Source organism: Hyposmocoma kahamanoa, unplaced genomic scaffold, assembly GCF_003589595.1.
Source record: "Hyposmocoma kahamanoa isolate Upper Pololo Valley unplaced genomic scaffold, ASM358959v1 159, whole genome shotgun sequence".
In the NCBI taxonomy this organism is placed as follows: Eukaryota; Metazoa; Arthropoda; class Insecta; order Lepidoptera; family Cosmopterigidae; genus Hyposmocoma; species Hyposmocoma kahamanoa.
In genome coordinates, this window is record NW_020653571.1 from 103,095 (window position 1) to 111,588 (window position 8,494).

The following is an 8,494-nucleotide window of genomic DNA, read 5'->3' on the forward strand; positions in this document are numbered from 1 at the left end:
CGTGACCATGGGACCTGTAAAGGGCCCGAAACGTCGGTTTGTTTGAAAAAACAAATATACGCGATTTAAATCCGGAAAAATAGTTTCATTTCCTATGTGTAACAATCGCGAAAACCTAAGAACTCGATAAATTATATATATATATATATGTCATAAAATAATATAACTTTCATTCAATATTAAAAATTTGAACGAAATCGCGGGCAGTAGCTAGTAATAAATGAAGCTTGAAATAACACTTTCAATAGCGCTGACATATCTTAAAACAAAAAATCATCAATGTCGCTTCCAGATGCACTCAGTCCTATGTCTGTTAAGTTTGGAAAGAGAATAAATTTCTACCCTACGTAGAATTTTCAAAATCAAAATAGAACATCACACTACCTTCTTATGTGATAGTATACAAAATTGTAGTCATAGTGAATTTAATTTTATTTGTTGTTGATAGTAATTTATGTCTTTGGAATTTGTAAGTTACATTACAAAATAAGCTAAGTGTTTGTGATGTGTACGCTATAAAATTTTGGCAAATATGGATGTGAAATTTCTCATGCAAGTGAATTGTTGTTATAATTCTTATGCGAAACAAATATTTCTTAAACCTCATAATTTTCATTCTTAAAACTTTGAAACTAGTTGTAGAAAAAACTCCGACTACTCAGAACATCCAGAGCGGACGCAATCGTCCTCATGGGAGTCGAACTCAGAACCTCCTCACCGAGCGCCCATACTACAAACCACCGAGGCCGTCAACAAAAAAAAAGAAACAGAAGACGCACTTTTGGGCGAACATCTTTTTTTTCCATCCTCTAAGGCGAATATCCGTTTGTTTTGTACAATGAACCTGAGATCACTAACCTTTCTATACAGGGTGTAACAGAAAGATGCAATCATATAAAATAACCCATACATGTATTTGATTTAAGCCCTTTGCAATTTTTTTAATAACAATAATTTACAGAAAAGTAAAGACGAAATAAATTAAATTTTATTTAATCATAGGAAATAAAATAGTTTTTTTTCGGATCTAAATCGCGTATATTTGTTTTTTTTAAACAAACCAACGTTTCGGGCCCTTTACAGGTTATATGGTCACGGTGACTCTTTTTATTTAATCATATACACTTACATTAATTTTCTTTTTGTTTTACAAATTTTCCGTTTTAAAGGCAATTGTTAAAAACCTTGTGGCTTAATCACTAACCACAAACAGCCAAGGACAAAAAAAAATTACGAGTACTGTTTTCATAGACTTGTCACCATAGCTTTTTTATCTCTTATTATCTTTTCTTTTTCAAGTGAAAATAAAAGTAAACTCAGGAGCCTTACACAATCTATCTATAAATTTATTATACCTTTGGAAAAAGAGTCTATTGAGAAAAATCCCATCCGTATATTCGCAAATATAAAGAGTAATTAAAAAAAATTGTATTGCATTTTATTATATAAAGGGTGCCACGGCTATGCGACGCGGAGGTTAAATAATTTAAATATTGTAGTTAGGATATTTTGCTTCATGGCGACATTTTGTTATTCTTAAAACTTACACTGCTTTCAAAGATTTTGTAAACTTGCTTGTCTCGTTACAATCAAAATACCAAATGTGAGAAAATATCTTTTATTTTCATGATGCCGATCGAAAGACTCAATTAGGTATAAGGATTAATTCATTTGAAGTAATTTATAGTGACACAGCCCGTATGTAATTATATGTAACCTTTTTTGTCAATTATTTTATCACTTCTTATAATTTTATAGTTTACCGTTATAAAAACAATAATGATGTTACATGAAAGTACTCGTATACTTTCACTGTTAAATAATATAAAATAAAAAATAAACTTACCTTTTTTGTATTATCCGGTAATCAAATAAAGAAAATCCGCGTTAAAAAACATAAATCTCAAAAAAACACTTTATTTATATGGCACATAATGCTTTCCTGTATTTTTTTCTGTATAAATCAAACATTAAAAGAATAATTGTTGTCAACCGATATTAACAAAATAAACAAATTTAAAAAATCTTTAGGAATTTGTACTTTTGTTTTCAAATTAAAACAAGACCACTAAATATTTGTTTTAAAAACTATGCTTTCCAATAGAGGTGATTCTTAAATGATTTATTTTTTCAAAAACCTTTTTTTACATAGTAATCCGAAAGCAAAATGGCATCGTAATTTTAAAATAAAATAATGTTCTATGTTTAAATCTCTGTGCACGAAATTGTATTTCTAAAAAAAACACCAAACTCGAGGGATTTCGAAATCGGAACACAATACTGGCGCGCTACGCTACACGCATGCGCACTAGCTGGCAAGTTTAAGGACAAGGCACAAACGCATCGATATCTTTTTGCACGATTCGGAACACGTAATGCCAAAGTCAACCAATAAGAATACACATGACTACTTGTTTTAAACACTTTATTTAAATTTTGCATTTTTTAATTTATTTATACATATAATCTTAAAATATTAATGCGTCAACATAATGTAATAAAAACCACATCCTTATTGTTATAGTGCAAAATTAAATTATCCTCAAACGCTGTCTTAGTTTATTGCCATAAAAACAAAATTTTTAAACTAAATGTAAATCAGTGTTTGCTGGTAATATATTAATACAGCAAGTTTCTCAATTTTACAAGCTTCATTGAACAGCTAATATTGAACGCCAAATAAATCATGTCGTGTGATAATTATCACCGCATATTCCAAATTTCCAATGGGATTATCGTGTCGGCAAACAAATTAATTGTGTACAATTATAAAGGGGAATTAACACCGGGAAATTGTAGTTTCATTGTCTCATTGTTAATCTATAGATACAATTGACAGATGGGTATGTAGTTTCCACCCAATGGTCCAATCTTTAATTGTTTAGAAGCTGAGATTGTTTTCTAATTTTAAATGCTTGTTAAAAATAATATTGGAATAATTGGAAAGTTACTATTTTTAAACAACCAACGTTTTGGATCTTTTACAGGTCCCATTGTCACCTTTTCGGCGATTGTTGCACATTGAAAATTAATAATTATTTACACATAAATATAATTTTTTAAACATTGTTTTTCTAATTTTAAAGACCTGTTAAAATCAAAATCAAATTGGAAATAAAATTATTTTTTTGGGTCTAAATCCATTCATTTTTTTTCAAACGAACCAACATTTCAGCTCTTTATAGGTCAAATTATAAGCTACAATGGGCTGCATACTCCACAGTCTTCGCTGCTATTCTGACATAGCCCGTAATGGTTAAGTACACACTAATAATTTAAAGAAAATACACACACAAAAAACACACGAGAACAAAAACGAAAATTAAAATAAAGTTAAAAATTTAATGTCATCAAGAACAACCCACAAGGCGCAAATTAAAAGAAATCTATACCACGGGAATATTATATCTCCACGCTTTACGTTATGTGAGTAAGTAGTGCATAGGTTCCCAAACTTTTTAGCACACCGCTTACTTAGGCAAGATAAAAAAATTTCAAAGCCACCAAACCACCAATATGTAGTGTAGTTTATGCAGATAATTAAGTTTTGTTTTCAAATGCAGCACCCCCTGACAGAATCAACGCCCCCATTTGCTTTTGAGGCCCCATATCGCCCCCTTACTCTTCAGCTCCCACTGGGAGGGACCACTTTGGGAAACTATGAACTAGTGGTACTAGAGTGTTATAATTTTCATCGTTTTCTTAAAACGTTTAAAAAAATGGCCGCCTTATATTTTTAATTTAAATTACATTCCTCGATCTCAGAATCTTTTTCAAAATAAGAAAACTTGTAGCTTCTCCATGATCTTGTACGTCAGTAAGCAATAACAAGTTGTCTTAATTAGAGTGATTACCACGGATTGTTGTTTGTCTGGTTGTATGTTCACTTTAGTGATATGCACACATTGCATAACATCATCCTACATCAAACGACGACATTATGATTTAATTTTACGCTAATTTGAACTAACACTGATTTATCCTTAACAAAGACCGGAATAGACTAAATATATTTACTTATATTTCAATGAAGTAACACATACATAGAGTGAATAATACCTCAACTGAAATTCCGGTAATGTTATATTATATTTTGTTCTGTGTTTCCGACATGTAATGATAGCTCTTCCAAAGTCTTCAAAAAAATCTTAAATCTTAAAATGTACTTTACAAGAATTCCTTCCAACAAAATGGTTTTTACAGTTCGAGCCAATCTAACACAAACACTTAATTTATGATATCAAGTGACGGGGCATTCAAGTCGTGCGCCTGGTGGTAAGCGACACGTCTATCCATAACAGTTGCAGTGCCGCGTGCCGCTCAAACGGTATTACCACTGCTCCCGTCGCCCTGACACATAAGTTGGAAAATCTCATGTGCCACAATTTCACTAATTACTACTGCCTCCGTGGCCGAACGGTTATCATGCCGGACTGCCACGCAGAGGTCCCAGGTCCCAGAGGTCCCAGAGGTCTCTCGTGAGTTTGGGTGTAATTTATGGTTGTCTATGTGTGTGTCCATGGCACCCGCGACACAGGGTTTCCCTAGTGCGGGGCTATGTTGAGTGTGTGCGTTATTTATTATTTATTTATTATTATACTTACTTACTTTTTAAATAATAAATACGTACAAATGTTTATTTACAAAGAGCAAGAGTAGAGTTTCATCTAGAGTTTCATTCACGTTCTTCTCATGGGAAATCTGCCTTACGAATGAGTAGTCGATGTGACGAAGTAGTAGAAGTCGTCACATTCATTAAATGCTGATGCAAATTGCACTCTAGTGTAATTTGCTTACTTATGAAATTAAAAACAGTTGCCACTCAGGGCTTTACATTGCAACGATTTAAGGAGCGCTACCACTGCTCTAGACAAAGTTGATAAGGCCCATTTGCGTGTAATTTCACCAGCACCCTTACCCTTCAAAACCGGAACGTGGTACTACTTCCCTGGACGAACTCTTTCCCGCAAACCCGCCATTATATGTTGATTGCTCTCTCAGTTGAATTAAATTAACTTAAATTACATTAAATGTATTAAATTGTAATGCCGCAACAAGATTTTTAGTAGCAGTAGCGCTCCTTATAAAAGAATTCGTCCAGGGAAGTACTGCTACCGTACCTATTTCTGACGCCAAGCAGTAATGTGAGCATTACTGTGTTTCGGTTTTGAAGGGTAAGGATGCTGGTGGAACCACGGGCACATCGGACTTAACGACTTATGTCTCTCTAGCTTACTTTCAGGAGCACAACTTGTTTGCACAAGTAGTCTCGAGGACGGCTACATGACTGATATGCGTCAGTGATACTATTCTTTATACTAAGTATATTATTATTAATTATTCTCGATAAAATTTGAGACTTGACTAATATTCACAATTATTAACGAATATTTATTGCGCTGATCACCTTGAACTTATTCGTTTTTTTTCTTTTTGACATTTTTGTGTTATTGTCATAAATAGAATAGCCACTTAATTTGCATGTAAATCTTAAACTTAATTAAAACCACATTTTTTTTATATACCAAGAGATGGAACGAACAAGTTGTACGGTGGAAGGCGATACACCTGTCCATAACAGTTGCAGTGCCTCTCAGAGCTTTGAATCGCAAAGGTCTGGGGGGCACTCCCACTGCGCCCGTCATCCTAAGACACACGTTGACAAATCCCATATCCTTGTAATTTCATTTAATGCTCACAGTACTGCTTGATGCCAGAAATAGGTAAGGTGGCAGTACTTCCGTGTACGATCTCTTTCATAAGGAACTCTACAGCTAATAAATATTACTAAATTATTAAACAAGACGTAATCTTTAAAACAGTCGTTAAAACCTAAACCTGCTCCCCTGAAAAAAATACTAAATGTCGCTTTCGCCCTTTCTACAAGACACCTACTATATAATATGTATGTCAAATATATTGTATATATAATCAGAGGCCCACACATATACGTATACTTACAACATAACATACTAATAATGTTCTAATATGATTAAAACTAATTTAACAACTGTAACAAACCTACTTTATGTAATAGACGGCCTTAAGCCAGATTGTTCACTTTTAGTTCTCTAAGAATCCGCTAGATGGCGTTATTTCTACCCATTTGGCGTTATTTCTGAATCGCGGTGTTAAGATTTTCCCTCGAATGGTGATACTCGAACACAATTTTGTTAATGTGAAGAGAAATCTGGAATACAGAGGTAAGATTAAGAGTAAAAGGAATACAAAGAAAGGTATGGGCGCGCGTTTATTGTGCAAATCTATGGAAGATAGGTCTAATAATATATCTGTAGCAATCCCAAGACTGGATCGACTAATACTTTGTAACGATGGGGCACTAAAGGCATGGTACCATACAAAAATACACATTTATATTTTTCCTACTCAACTATTAGATTTATGGCAAAAGTGATAGGACAATAAGATCTCTCTATTGGTTTTTTTTTTAGAGAGATATCGTGAAAAATAAATCCAATGCCCGCAATATCGCAGATCCGACCCACTGTGCGTCGCAAAGTTAAAATAAATATAGTGTACCTGGCTGTCCCCAGTCACGTCAATTTTTAATGTTCTTAAGATTTCCCGAATCTCGAAAAGTTCCAGGACCTAAAAAATATTGTCGTAAGGCAGCCTCCATTTTCTGTCTATGTGCCTCAAAGTTTATGTAAAAACCTCTACCTATTCCGAACCCTGCTTATGGACACAGGTTAATCCTTTTTTATATAATATCAAGTGACAGGACGTAGTCGGGTGCCTGACGGAAAGCTACACGCCTGTCGGTAACAGTTGCAGTACCGTTCAGAGCTTTAAATCGAAAAAGTCTGAGAGGTACTGCCACATAAGTAATTTCGCCTGTAGGTAATTTTACCAACACCCTTCCCTTACCCTTTAAAACCGGAACACAGTAATGTGGAACACAGTAATGCTGACATTACTGCTTGACGGCAGAAATAGGTAAGATTGTTGACTGAAAAATAAATAACAGATTTGACAAAAGCAGCCTCAACAACATGGCCGCTATGAACTGTCAAAATCTACCCGCCCTTGATGGAAAACCCTTTAGTTAAGATATTTCACGTATTTTTTCATTTGTTTTACGTATGTACTTAGTTCGTATTTAATTTTATTGACATATGATGTCATATGGCTTTATGATACGACATATAGAGTCAGCGCCCTTTCACTGTTATGACAATTTTGTGCAAGTTATTATTATTTCTGTATTTAATGGCCACCTGTATGTTATATTTGAAATTGTGAATTGGGTCAAATCAAATAAAAAAAAATCTTTATTTCATAGGTAAGCATTGTTACGCTTGAAATCGTCACATTGGTTAAACTCTACCGCTCATTCGTAAGGCAGATTCCCCTGAGAAGAATGAGCAAGAAACTCTAGGGGTTGCTCTTTGTAAATAACATTTGTACACATTCAACATTTACAATATATACATTTTTATTTTAATTTAAAACATCAGAGATCGAGACTACCTCCATGAGCTAAACGGGTTACTACCACGGATTTTTGTCATCCAAGCAGAAGTTGTATAATAACCTTTAGTATAAAGTTTTTGTTTCACTATAGTTTTAAACGTCGTGAATGGCAAATTTTATATCAACTGGAATCTTGGTATAGAAGCGTATACATCCCTTAAATGAATTTGTGACTTTGTGAAGACGACTATCAAGAACAGCTAGTTTATTTTTATTCCTCGTATTAATGTTATGTATGTCACCATTTTTCGTAAAGAAATTACTATTCCTCTTAACATAAATTACATTTTCATAGATGTACTGTGATGCTAGTGTAAGAATATTTATTTCCTTAAACTTATCTCTCTAAGATACTCTGGGGCCCAGACTGTAAATTGCCCTAACCGCACGTTTCTGCAGGACAAAGATTCTATTACAATGGACTCCATTGCAATTTAGCATCCAACGTTATGCCTAGAAATACAACTGTAACCACAAAATTCACTTTTTCATTTCTAACTACAATGTTTGTAACCGTCTCTCTAACATTCGGTAATGTAAATTATTACACATTTTCTTTTTTTCATACCACACCTAGAGGTGCCGGTGATGATTTTTATACCGATTTATCGGATATCGAAGTTATAAGAGGTGAAAGAACTAATATTAATTGCTATTGCTGTAACTACTCCAGCAAACCATAAAGTTTTTAATGCCTGGGTCTGTCATTTAAAAAAAAAAACAACTTCAAAAATACGTCACGACAATCGTGTGTGTTATTGTTTGGGCTGGTGATTTCGGTGTTTATTTATTGAAAACATACCGTAAGTAGCGTTTTTTAAGTTTACCCTGAATATAAATGTTTATAAACTATACTTTAAGGAGTAATTTCATGGTAAACATTAGAACCACTCATACGGAATATTATATTTGTCCAAGTACACCAAAAATTTCATTAGTGCTTTTTAAGTGCAGGATTTGCGGTGTATTACTGCATTATATTTGAGATGTTTTTGTTGGT

General features: G+C 33.6%; 1 protein-coding gene across 1 annotated transcript in view; it reads right to left on the bottom strand.

The window, feature by feature from the left end:
* LOC113240616 (lipoprotein lipase-like) overlaps nucleotides 1–1,966 on the bottom strand; it is a 56,685-nt gene extending 54,719 nt beyond the window's left edge. The window contains exon 1 of the mRNA XM_026477953.1: nucleotides 1,847–1,966. The gene's annotated coding sequence lies outside the window, so the exon portion shown is untranslated. The remainder of the gene's footprint in view (nucleotides 1–1,846) is intronic.
* Nucleotides 1,967–8,494: the final 6,528 nt, after the last annotated feature.